Genomic DNA, 12581 nt, shown 5'->3' on the forward strand with positions numbered 1-12581 from the left:
TCAACAGCTTATGCAATGCAGTAAACATGACAAGTGGATACCTGTAAACACTAATTTGGAATCTGGGTGTCCATAGATAGGTTCCTAAAATCTGATGTAGACAGTCACGTGAGAAATATTCTCTGAAATGTTCAGTACTCACATCTCATGGTGACTGCCTGACGTGTTTGGTTTCTCTTTGAGTGCACCCCATGAATTCATGTGACTTACCAGCCACCAGAAAGACCAGCTGTCCTGACCAGCCCATGCCAACATTTCTGTCTGCCCCTGAGCAGTCCCTGGAAAATACCTATTTCCAAACAAACCGCTCTGATATGCTACCCTGAAAGCAGCTTTTGCATTAGCAAGTGCATGTGAGAGCCTGCATTTTCGCTTTGTGTATTGCTGTTATGTGTGTGCTGCTATTTGTGACTCAGCCTCATAGGAAGTGTTGTGGTCCTCTGCGTGGTGTGGCTGGTTCTGTACAGTCAACAATGGGTGAGGGAGGGTAAAGGTTTTGTCTCCTCTTCCTTTATTCTGTTTTGGTTACTGGGCCACAAAGAGTTGCTTCTAGCTTATTTTGCCATCTGCCAGGCTCTCTTTCTCTCATGTGGATCTGCAAAGGGGAAGATCCTTCTACATCTGTCCAACCACAGACCCTGGTGCAAGGACTGCAGCACAGGCATGGGACATGCCATGGGTGGTGCACGAGTAAGATACCAGTCAGGTGGAAGTAATTTTATGCTTTCTCAGACGGAAAACAAATGACAGATCTAGCTGTGCCTGACACTGCCTGAGCACCAGAGAGTCTCTCTCCCTCCAGGGAACCTCAGGTTAATGAGATGGAAAATGAAGGCGGCAGAATTCCATGACATCAGAAACCACCAACTTGCAAAAACTGCCCTCATACCTCTGAACTGTGCCTGATTTCTAAAGCTAAAGCACTCTTAATACCAGATTCTTTGCTCAGTCCTGATCTGATTTTTAATATCTTCACTCTGCCCTTCATACTCAGATTTTTAAAAGAAAAAGCAGAGGAGGTTGCCTCAGCTACTGAAGTCTCTACAGTAATTTTCAGGCAGAAAATCAAATTGCCTGTGGGCTGTAGACTTTCATAGTGTGTATGCATAAAGGAGGTCACCTTTAACATTAAGGGCATGAATCTCGTTTTCCCTCCATCATTTGAGCTCTGGTGTAACATCATTAATAACTTCAGCAGGTTCACACTGACTGATCTGTGGGGTTACTAAGACCATTAATTTGGCCCAGACCCTGTATTTAAAGTGTAACTAATGGCAACAAAAACTCTTAACTGTGCTTCAGAGAGAAAATATAATAATGAAAAGCTACTGACAGCTTCTAGGAACCATACCAGAATGCTTACTTAATTTTATACAAAATTGTCTCATTGCTAGATCCCACCATTATCTTCTTCTGAGATGAAAATTAACCCATTACCCCCATTTTGCAGAGAGAAGTGAGGTTCTAAGAGATAAAAGGACTGTTAAAAGTCATTCAAAGGGCAAAATTGCATGGTTTTTTTCAGTCCTCTTATAGTCCATTACACTTAAAATATGTCAAGCTGGATCCTCCAGAGAGAAGGTGAAACTGCAGTAGTATAGGACATTGAGAGAGGGAACAGAATGAAGTCTGGCTTTTGAGGTTATTTTGAATTTTGATAATGGAAAGACAACAGCTATTTGGCTACTAACAGGGCTCCTAAAATCCCAAAATATTAGTCCTTTTGTATGAAGGAGCTATTACAGAGAGAGGAACATGAAACAGTCCAGGACAAATATGAACAGTGCCCACTGTAGTGACTGCTAGTCATAGACTCAAAGCATGGCCTGTTTTAGTGGCCGTGTTTCCACCAAGAAGCAGCTGACTTGGCCACTGAGGCTTTGTGTTCTGCTGAACAGCTAGGAGCTGCACTGTCACACCCTATTTACACTCATATACCCTTGGTTTGCTGGGAGAACCTTGAGTCAAATCTGCTGCTGCTGGTAGAGGCTCCCTCTCAACATTTTTGCTTGTAAATAGGAAGAGCTATACTAAATGCAGTAATGAGTCATTCCAAACTCATGACACTTTTTCTTGATACTTCTAGGGTCTAAACAAAACAGCTGTGATATGCACTGCATTAGTTTAATGTGTTCTGTAACAAGGCTTTTAAGTACATCTCAATACTAAAGTTGGAGACTCCATCTCCTGCTTAATTCAACTGTATTTGTGCTGATGTCACTCTAATACTGACTGTGGGGAAGTATCTGTGCCTGCACTTTCCCTCCATCTCAAAACTTTTTAGGAAAAACCAGTGAAATTCTGCTTCAGAAGTGGTAGAGCCTGAATTACATTTATTTCTGATTCCTCTTTCCATGGCTACTTGCCTCCAGAGATTAAAGAAACCATTTCTTTGCAGCCTTCCAGAGTATCACACCTTTCAAACATTAGTCATCTCCATTTAGCTGTGTCCTTTATGCCCTAGAGCCAGCACTTGTATGGCTAGATCTTGTACATAATTTTTCTACTTGCTTTTCTTGAGGTTTTTGTGCTTGTTGGCTTCTGAGAAGATTTCCTGCACTGGTGCTTGGTTTTCTTGACTCTTTTCAAAACTGTGCAGTGACTTGCAAGGATCTATAGATTGAGGTTAAAACCACAGGGCTTAATTACCTGGGTGTAGGAGTAGGGTACCTGGAGAGAGCAAAGTATGCAAATCTGTGACACTTTGGTTAATGGCTTTCCATCACAAGGCACCATTCTTTCAGCCAAGGCAATCTAAGTGATCTAACTGATATTCATGGTTATTGTGATACAGCAATGTATCCATGTGGAGTATATCCACCTGTGGAATGCACTCATTTGGGTGTGTATAAAGATTTGGCCTTTGATATGATCATGTTTCTTTTGTGGTAGTCACTGTGACTGGCACAATCTCTTACTAACTGCTATCTTCCTCTTCAGCATTTTGGTACTTCTGATTTTGAGTAATGAATTTCATGCTTTGCACCTATAAATCACACTGCACAATGTGCTTATAAAATGGCCCAGAATTTTACTTTTATAAACATGAAATTTATTCAGTTATTACTGAATTTTCAAACAGTAGTGTTTCTAGTATGGACAGGCAAAACCTTCAACACGGACTTGCTCTTTTGACAGTTCACCTTTAGATCAAAAGCTGCACAATACATCTTGGTTCATTTTTACTACTGGATATATTTTCTTGGGAGAAGCCTCTTATTGCACTGAAATTCAGGAAAAATGCTGCAAAAAGTGAGTAAGAACAATTAAGAGCATAGTTGGGATCAGTTAAGTATTACTTGTTGTTGGCGTTCAGCTACAGTATAGACAGATTTTTCAGGTGCTATTTTCACACACACTATTTAAGCAAATAGCATATGCTAGTTTGTAAATCTGAATTTATATCTAACTGAACTATCTGAGCACAGCCAAGTTACAGCCATATAGCTTCTACTTCTAAGATTTTCAATGATTCAGATCATCACTTCTAAGAGTCGTAATTGTCTGAAAAATCAAAGTATGTTCTTTATGGTTTTTTGATTGTTAAGACTATTTGACTTTCCTGAACATGTGCTAGACATATACATATTTTTCAATAGTAATGTTTTCCCTACACTGAAGAATATTAAAAAAAAAAAAAAGTGAAACAAAGAAACTCCACAAAAACCAAACTATCAGAAAATACTGAGACAAAAAATAGGCAGAGCTTTTTTATTCTCGTACAGATTTTAGCCTTTATCTTTCACATTCTGCCTTTTTCCCCCCTAAGTAATGTCAGAATGGGATTAGAGCTAACTAGAATTTAATTTACTGTTTCAAGTGAATGTGCAGAGCTACTAATCCTGTCAGAACACATTTTGATTTACATACCTTTAAGGACAGACCTTTAAGATTTCTGTAAAACATACATTTCATCAGCATTCATCCTACAAAAACATTAGTTTAAATAGAGGTAGGTAAGAATTTCCATTTCAATTTCCTATGATTTAAGCATCTAGTTTTGCTTAAAACCAGAAATTCTAATATTTCTTAGAAAATAAAATTACTAAGAGAATGTTTGGCCAGTAATCAATTTTTGTTACTATCAAATTGAAACAATCTTTTGAACTTTTAGTCGGAAATGAATTTTGAAAGGTTTTATTTTGCAGAAGTTTTGGGAAACATTTCAAAATGGCAACAGAAAACTTTATACCGCCAAAAAAAAAAAAAGGCAGTAAGAACAGATGTATTATTGAGTGCTCCCCTATTAGTACAGTCATAATATTCTGCTAACTTCCTGACCCATTTCTTGGAAGGTGAATCTCATCAGGCCCTCCTCATCCACAAGGACAAATCTTCTGAAAGTAGTTGGGGTTAAGTTGGTGCTCCAACCAGCAACTAAGTCCCACCCAAATGCTTGCTCACTCTCCACCACATATATATGGGAGAGAGATTTTGAAAGGTAAAACTGAGAAAACTCATGGGTTGATATAAAGATGACTTATAGGTAAAGCAAAAGCCGCACATGCAAGCAAAGCCAACCAAAGAATCCATTCACTTATTCCCATGGGCAGGCAGGTGTTCAGCCATCCTCAAGAAAGCTGGGCTCCAGCATGCCTAATAATTACTTGGGAGGACAATCATTTCAAACACCCTCACAATCCACTGTCTTCCCCAAGCTCTATATGCTGAACATGATGTTTATGGTCATATTCCACAGGGGATGGAACACCTCTTTCATTTTCTTATCATCTTCCTTACATCTCTGTTACTCTACTGCCTGCGTGAATCTGCCAAAAATGTTGATTTACACCTATGATGATATGGAAAAACCATCTTGGCTGTTACCCTGCTGGGACTGCAGGGGTACCCTCATTCTCTGATCATCTCATCTCTGCTTACTGTGCAGAATAACTTCTCTACTTTCTCTTCTTACGTGGTAGAAGAATTTACTACAGGATATTAATTCCTTCTGGTTGATACTGAAGAAAAACAGTGCTATTAAATTTATACTTTTGAAATGCATTTTTCTTATGCAATATTTTTAGCAGTCTATACTCTTCCAGAGATACAACAGAAGACGTTTCTTGCCTTCACTGCTGCATTTGAGTTCAAATATATCCGGTAGCCGGACAGTGCAGCAGTTTCAAATATATGAAAACAACTGAATAAAATATATAATTTTTGCCAATTTGCCTACTCAAAAATTCGTTTATATTGCTGTTTCTTTGTCATGATGGCAAAATGGTCAAGAGGAACTATATAGACTCTGAAAAAGCAGATCTGGAACAGTCCCACCAGGAACTCAGTAGTAATTCAGTTTCAAAAGTTAAAGTGCTAAATTCACAATTTTTTACAGCCCAAACAAAGACTAAGAAGAAAATAAAAAAGAAAAAGGGGTAAACTACTCACATACTAATATCATTACTACAATATAATTTGAAGAATAAAAATATTAGATAAATATTTTATTTCACCTGATATTCTTTTAATCTCTCTGCAGAAAGAAAAGTTTCTTGCTCTTTTTCTCAATAACTATTGCTCTGATGTTGCACTGATGGGACCCTTCCCATCTCTCTGTGCCATGGCTGCAAAACAGCCGCTGTGTCTTCCTGCGGCTGTGTTTGGGGTGAGCTGAGCCCAGAGCTGGCCAGCTTCTGCTCTGCTGTGCCAAGAGCGTTCTGGGCGGGCAGGAGAAGTGCTGCGTGCGCAGTGGGGAAGGGGCTCAGGAGAGCCTCCTGCGGGAACAGGGCTCCGCTCCCTGGCTGGGAACAGCCTGGTTTTGCTGCCGTGAGCGCAGGCAGGCATTCAGGCACTTGAACAGGCAGCGGGCAGCTCTTGTTTATAGGGGGCCGGGGCTGCGCGCCACAAGGGACACGTGGAAACAGACTCAGGGGAAGGAAGATGAGCTTGAGCTGGAGTGCCTGTGCTGCAACGAGCAGAAGTAATTCAGCCTTGCCAGGGTTTCTTAAGTGTGTCTTGGTGTTCCCTGGGAAATGTAGGCATTTGGGGAAATGCCATTGGAAGAGAGGGGCTTGCTTCTCAAGCCAAGTGCTTCCCCAGGAGCCCCCAGTGAGGTAGTGGCCAATCTCCCTTTGGCTCCCTGCGCTCCTTTCTGTCCTTGAGGCCCCTCGCACTTGGCAGAGGGGCGTGGGAAGGGAGAAGGCTGTGAAGAGCAGCTTTGGCATCTGCCTGGGCCTGCGGAGTCCACGCCAAGCACCAGCGGCAGGGTGTGTTCTCCCTCCCTGAGCACAGGACAGATCTGGATCATCTCTGTCCAGCCAAGATCCCCTAATATCTCTCTCAGAGCTGTGAATTCAAAGGCCTTTATGCACACATTAATGCCATCTTCCCTATTTGGTGTGTTTTAACTCTTGGCAAGATGCGTTTGCCTCTTGCTTGCTGGAAGCTGCTCTGCTCCAGGGCCGGCACCCAGCTAGGCTGTGCAGGCCGGGCACCGCGGAGAGCCCTTCCCTGAGCACTTGGTGGATCTTGGTGTGTCCAGGGCTAGGTTAGACACTCGAGACAACGGATTCTTGAAACTGGGGGCACCTTGGGTGGGGAGGGGGTGGCCCCAGAGCATGTGGTAGAGTGTCCCTTTGTGACACGGAGAAGAAGGTTCACGGTGTCACCGAAAGGGACAGCGTGTCTGAGCAGCCCTTTGTGACACGCGCTGACATAGGTGCTGGCAGGGCCATGGGCACGCCAGAGTGCTCGGTGCGTGCGACGGGACAGGACGTGACAGAGCGGTGCTGTGAGGCGTCCCCCCACAGCCTGCTTGTTCGTTGCTGACCCGGAGCTTTTCCGAGGCATTCCTCCTGCAGCTGGCCTCACGGCCAGACCTCGGGATTCAGTGACTCAGAGCTTTTCCGAGGCATATCCCAGCCCTGCGGCCGGTGCCCTCGTGGCCAGGCCGTGGGACTTGGCGACCTCCGTCACTCGCGAGGAGTCTCCTGTGATTGTGGCAGGAGCCCTCGAGAACGGAGTTCAGGACTTGCTGTCCTGTAGCCTTCCTGAGGCCCCTCTGCTGCAGGTGCCTGCAAGGCACGACTGCAGCACTCGCTGACTCTGACCTTGGCTGAGGCATCTGTCTCGAAGGTGCCCTCGAGGTCAGACAGCGGGATGGCAGGCAGAATGCTCAGTCTGCTCAAGGGGCTTCGGGGGAAGAAAAGGAATGGCCCTGCAGCTGCCCCAGTGCAGCAGACTGCAGAGCCGGAGCAGTTGCGGCCGCTGCAGGACGGTGAGTGGCAGAGCTGGGCCGCAGGGCCCGTGCCTGCAGCTGGCCTGGCCCCATCCCATCCCATCCCATCCCATCCCATCCCATCCCATCCCATCCCATCCCATCCCATCCCATCCCATCCCATCCCATCCCATCCCTGTGGACATACCCACGGACGGGATGGGACAGGGGCCGGGCCTGTCCCCCCGATGGCCGTGCTCCATCCCCTGGGCACCTGGGGGGCTGTCCCTGCCAGGCAAGCACACGGCTGGGCTGTGTTCTCTGGCCTCTCCCGCGGCCCCTCAGCTCTGGCTGTGCGCCCACTCTTTACCAGATGCAGCCAAGGAGCAGGCTCAAGAGCAGGACCGCCCCCGTGGCCGCTTCCGCAGAACAGCCCAGGTACCTGCGGCCATCCCCACCTGAGCCAGGCCTGCTGGCACTGCTTGGCCTTGCTCCGCGCTCGGAGCAGACCATGTAACGTCCCTCTCTTCCCGCCCTTCCTTCTGCTGCAGACACTGCGGAGGTTCCTGCGCCTTCGGCGCAGAAAGACCAGCGGCCCCACCACCGAGGGCACGGCCGAGCCCGACTCCGGGCCCAGCGAGCTGCGGGCAGAGGATGCTGCCAGCACAGCATCCTCAGAGTTTACAACAGTCTCGGAGTTGGAAACGGCCGAGGGCTGGGCGGAGGCTGACATGGCCCTGGCGGAGGGCATGGCCACCACTAACAACCATCTCGAGGGCATCCCAGAGACTGAGGCCATGCCCATGCTGAATGTGAGTCCTGGGCCCACTCTGGAGTTTTTCCAGACAGGTGTTTCTTCTCCGCAGCATGTAAGCAGCCTGGGGCCAGGGCTGAAGGCATCCCAGGATCACGCGGCCCCTCAAGCCATGTGCGCTGGGCCCCCTCTGCCCCATCCCAGTGGGCAGGGAAGGCAAGCACTTCTTGGGGGAAGCTGGGGAAGTTGCTCCCTTGGACAGCACTCCAAGTCTTCCCCATGCCGCTTTTTCCAGGTGCTAGCCGCGGTGAGTGACATCCTTCAGAGATTCACTACCCGTATCACCGTGGACGCCGGGCTGCAAATGGACATCCTCAGCCTGACCGAAGAACACCCTGCCCACGTGGTGATGAGCCTCCTGCGCTGTGCCCCAACGTGTGACGGGTACGGGGCACAACTGCCTCGAGAGCTCGGTGCTCACGGGCCCGTAGGGCCCCTCGCCCTGTACAGCCTGTCCAGCAGCGTCTGCCAGACAGGCGGAGAGCACCGGGACCCTCAGGCCCCTCTGTTTCCTGAGCCTGCTGCCATGCTCCCTCCCGGCCCCACGCAGCTGCACGGGGCACGGTACTGACGCACAGCTCTGCTCCCACAGAGCCGCCGCGCTGATGTGGAGGGCCATCGGCACCTCCGAAGTAGCCGCAGCTGAGGTGCTTCCAGCACTGCTCTCCGCCATAGAGCAGCAGCCCGCGTACGGCGGGTTCTCCTGCAGCGGGGACAACGAGGCCATCTTTGCCCTGGCTGTGAGTTTCTGGAGCTGGCCTATGCTCGCCCTCCAGGTTGCCTCTCCAGCAGCTCTCCATGCTCTCCCCACCCTGCAGCTCCCTGCCTGGGCTGAAAGCTGGCCTAGGGGCATCAGGCTGGGTGCTCTCCCTGCATCTCCCCTTGGGCCCTGCCTCATGGATACCCTGGCACTGCCTCAGTGTGCTTTGTCTCTTGCAGGCAACTCTGGCGCTGTGGAGGATCACCCCCATGTCTGAGTGGCACTATGCTATTCTGCTCCACTCTCCCCAACTGTTCGTGGCTCTGCTCCTGCAAATTGTTACCACCACAGAGCAGACGCCAGAGGACGTTGAGACCCAGAGCTTCTGGAGAGCGTGCCGGAAGGAACACGGCCTTCCCAGCAAGCCCAACAGGTGCCAGTCGCCCTGTCCTTCCCACGCCCTTGTGGCCAGGGCCGGCGCTCCCAGCGTGACCCGGCCTTTGCTCCGCACACAGGTTTGCAGTGCAGACCATGAAGGCTCTGCTCTCCAGACTGGGCTTTGACAAGAAGCTGGTGGCTCTGGAGCACAAGCGGGTGTGGGAGAAGCTGCTCTGTGCCAACACGCAGCATTCCGCAGCGGGTCTGCTGGCCAGGTGAGATCCCCTCCTCCCCGCCACCACTGCCAGCATTTGTGCCCCGTGCCCACAGTGCCCCACACAGTCCCCAGGTTTGTAAGCGAGAGGGTCTTGTCACCGAGGCCTTGTCACTGAGGGAGGGCCTTGTCACCGAGCGATGCCCAGGAGCAGCCGCCTCCCAAGGGCCTCATGTGCCCTCGCAGAGTGCTGGGGAAAGATCAGACCTCCGTGAGCTGCTCCTGGGAGAGGTTTGCCCACCCGGCTCAGGGCCTTGGTGCCTTTTTCCCCTGCCAGGGAGATGCGCCATGGCTTGACCCCCCTATGTCCCTACATGGCCTCGCACCTGCTCAGCCTGCTCATCGAGAAGCAGCCACGCTGGCATCTGCCTGCCCTGGCCTTCTTTGTGGAGGTGAGCCTGATGGCCAGCGCTGCCTGGCTGAGCTGCCTCCCAGCTCTCTGGCCTCTCGTAGCTGCAGCTGCCTGGGATGCTGCCCACGCCTGCTGCTGCTGCCTGGGCCCAGCCCTGTGCGGCTCCGGGCTCCTGCCAGCCGGCTCCCTTGACACCGCCCTCCTGTGCCTTTCAGCTCCTGGAGTGCCTGGACTTGAGCATACACGGTCCCAGCGCCCTGTTGGTGCTATCCAGGCACCTGCCGAGCGAGTGCAGGGACAGGCTGCGCCTGGCGCTCAGAGGCCTCGCGGTGCTCCGCAAGGAGCCCTCGCTGGTGAGAAGGGGGCACGGGCTGAAGCCGCGCTGGCAGCGTGGGGCTGGGGAGCGCACACCTTTGGGCTTGGCTGGGCTTTGGCAGCAGAGGCAGCTGCTCCCAGCTCTCTTGCCTCCCTCTTCAGCTGCCCAAGTGGCCCAAGCAGCCGTTGGTGCTGCGGTTGGTCACGGCTTCACAGCACAGCCTCGTCTTGCACACAGGCCGGAGGAATATGCGGCCTGTATCAACGCCTGGTGGAGCAGCTGGCTGATCCAGATGCAGAGATGGTCTGGATGACCCTCTGTGGGCTCACGGATATGCTCCAGGACAAAGACCTCGAGCCACCCAGCGTTACCTTCCTGAACCTGGCTGAGTCCCTCCTGCCACTCTTTGAGAACGTAAGGCTCTGTGCCCCCAGCCAAGGGCACTGGGCACTGCCTGGAAACTTTGTGCCCTGTGCAGTTTTGGGCCTTTGCCCCAATGAGCCTGGAGTAGTTGGTGCTCACGGTTTTTCCTGTCCTTGCAGGACAACAGCCAGGTGCGGCTGCTCTCCATTCAGCTCTTCTGCAAGGTGATGGAGCTGGTAGTGGAAGAGGGGGAAAATCCTCTCACGACAATCGTGAGCCAGAGTCTGCTCCCTCTCTTCCTGCGCTGGCACGACGAGAACCTGCACGTGGCCAAGGTGAGGGTTCGTGTGATGCTGCCACATACCTGGCAGGGGCCTTGGCCGCCTCTTGCCCTGGCGCCTCACGGGCTCCAGTCCTCCCCTGGCCTGGGCACAGGGACCCAGGTGCCGTGCCCTGGGCCTCTGGTGCCACCTGTAGCTCTCTGCTATTCTCCAGTCCTCTCGCAAAGCCCTGCTTCGTGCGGCACGCTTCCTGAGGAGGAGGGATCTCGAGCAGCTGCTGCTGAAGGGGCAGCAGATGAAGTTTGCCGAGTGCCTGGTAAGGACAGCCTGGGAGCCCCAGCTGCAGGCTGGAGAAGTCCCCTGCTCCCGGTGCTCAGGGCGGGGGGCTGGCAGCTGTGCCCCTGCCCAGCACAGCATCTGGGCCCGCCAGCCTGCGCCCCGCACGCTGCTCGCTGGCCCGGGCCGTGCGGGCCGGCTGGGCCGGTGCCTGGCGTGGGGAGCGCCCGGCTGAGCGGCAGAGCCCGCGCCGAGCCTTCCCTCCCGGCGCTCCCCGCAGCTGCTGCAGGACGAGAGCCGAGTGGCCGAGCACCTGCGCTGGGCCCTGCCGCGCCTGCAGAGCCCACAGAGACCCGTGCGAGGGGCGGCCGTCAGGATCATCGGTGAGCCCAGCGCCCCTCCCTGCCCCCGGCCCGGCTGCTGCCCCGGCAGCGGGAGCCACGCCCGGGCCGCTGCAGCCCCGCCCACCTTCGGTGCGGCCGCCGCCCTCCCGCAGCCGTGCCCTCGGGCCGCGGGGTGGGACAGGGGCCGGCTGGAGCCCTGCCCGGGGAGGAGGGCGTGCGGCCCCAGGGCTGGCAGCGCCCGTGGCGCGCAGCTGTGCCGCCTGGGGCCGCCACAGGCTCTGTCTTCCCAGGGCTGGCCGGCGTGCTCGTGAAGGGGCAGAAGGAGGAGCTCCAGGTCCTCAGCGAGGGTGAGTCAGGGCAGCCGCAGCTGCGTGGCAGCGGAGCCGCCGGGGGCAGCTGCAAATCCCGGCCCCGGAGCTACAATCCCTGCCCGGGCTGCGGAGGGCTCTGCTCCCCGTGCGGACGAGGGGCGGCGGTGGGAGAGCTGTCAGGGAAACGTGGGGGATCCGTGGCCGGCACCTTCCGGCCGAAGCCATGGCAAGAGCCGGCTGGGATGACCCTGGCAGGAGGCTTTCCTCGGATTCCCTCAATCTGGCCTCTGACCCTGGCTCCGTTCCTCTCTCTTCCAGCTCTCCAAGCCCTCAGGGAAGATGAGAGCCCATCCTGCATCAGCGTCCTGATTCAGCTGGCCTTCGAGAGAAGATCTGCAGGACTTCGTTCCTCTGCTGGATCAGATGTACCATCGGCGTCCATCGGCGATTTCCAGCTCCCACTGAAGATGGGAGCACCTGCAGAGCAGGATGGACCAGCTGGAGCTCCAGGCACAGCTCTTGCTGCTCAGAGCTGAGCCTGTGGGAAGCTCCAGGAGCTCCTGCCATCTCTCTCCCTGTTGGCAGCTCCCTCCCTCCAGCTCTCAGGCCCTGCCCACTCCCTTTTTTTGTCTCCCTGCTTACCCCTTTGCTTCGCTTTCCCTTAATAAACAGTTTGGTTTTTCACTTGAGCCACGTCTCCGTGGAGCTGAAGCGGTGCAAAACCTGAGCCCGGGGACACACAGGGCCCTGCTGCCCTTCTCCTCCCCGCTGTGTTCTGTGCAGGGACAGAGAGGAACAAGGGCAGCTCAGGCTGCAAAGGTCCCTGTCCTGCTGCTCCAGTTGCACAGCCGCGTGGAGTTAAAGGTCGTGCCAAGCACGCTGAAGGGGACAAGGACCCTGGGTTTTAGAAGAGCCAACTTGAGTATGCTCTGAACCCAGCCGTGAGGGATTCCATGGCAAGCATGGAATCCCTCCACCGAGGGCAAAGGAGCTTGCAATGCCGGAAGGTTTCA

The 12581-nt window shown here is 52.9% G+C and overlaps 1 long non-coding RNA gene across 1 annotated transcript; it reads left to right on the forward strand.

Moving 5' to 3' along the window:
- Positions 1–11398: 11398 nt before the first annotated feature.
- LOC132326932 (uncharacterized) lies at positions 11399–12257 on the forward strand. Its single transcript, XR_009486371.1, has 2 exons — positions 11399–11604; positions 11887–12257. It is a non-coding gene; the product is annotated as an uncharacterized LOC132326932 (long non-coding RNA).
- Positions 12258–12581: the final 324 nt, after the last annotated feature.

This window comes from Haemorhous mexicanus, chromosome 4 (assembly GCF_027477595.1).
Source record: "Haemorhous mexicanus isolate bHaeMex1 chromosome 4, bHaeMex1.pri, whole genome shotgun sequence".
Lineage (NCBI taxonomy): Eukaryota > Metazoa > Chordata > Aves > Passeriformes > Fringillidae > Haemorhous > Haemorhous mexicanus.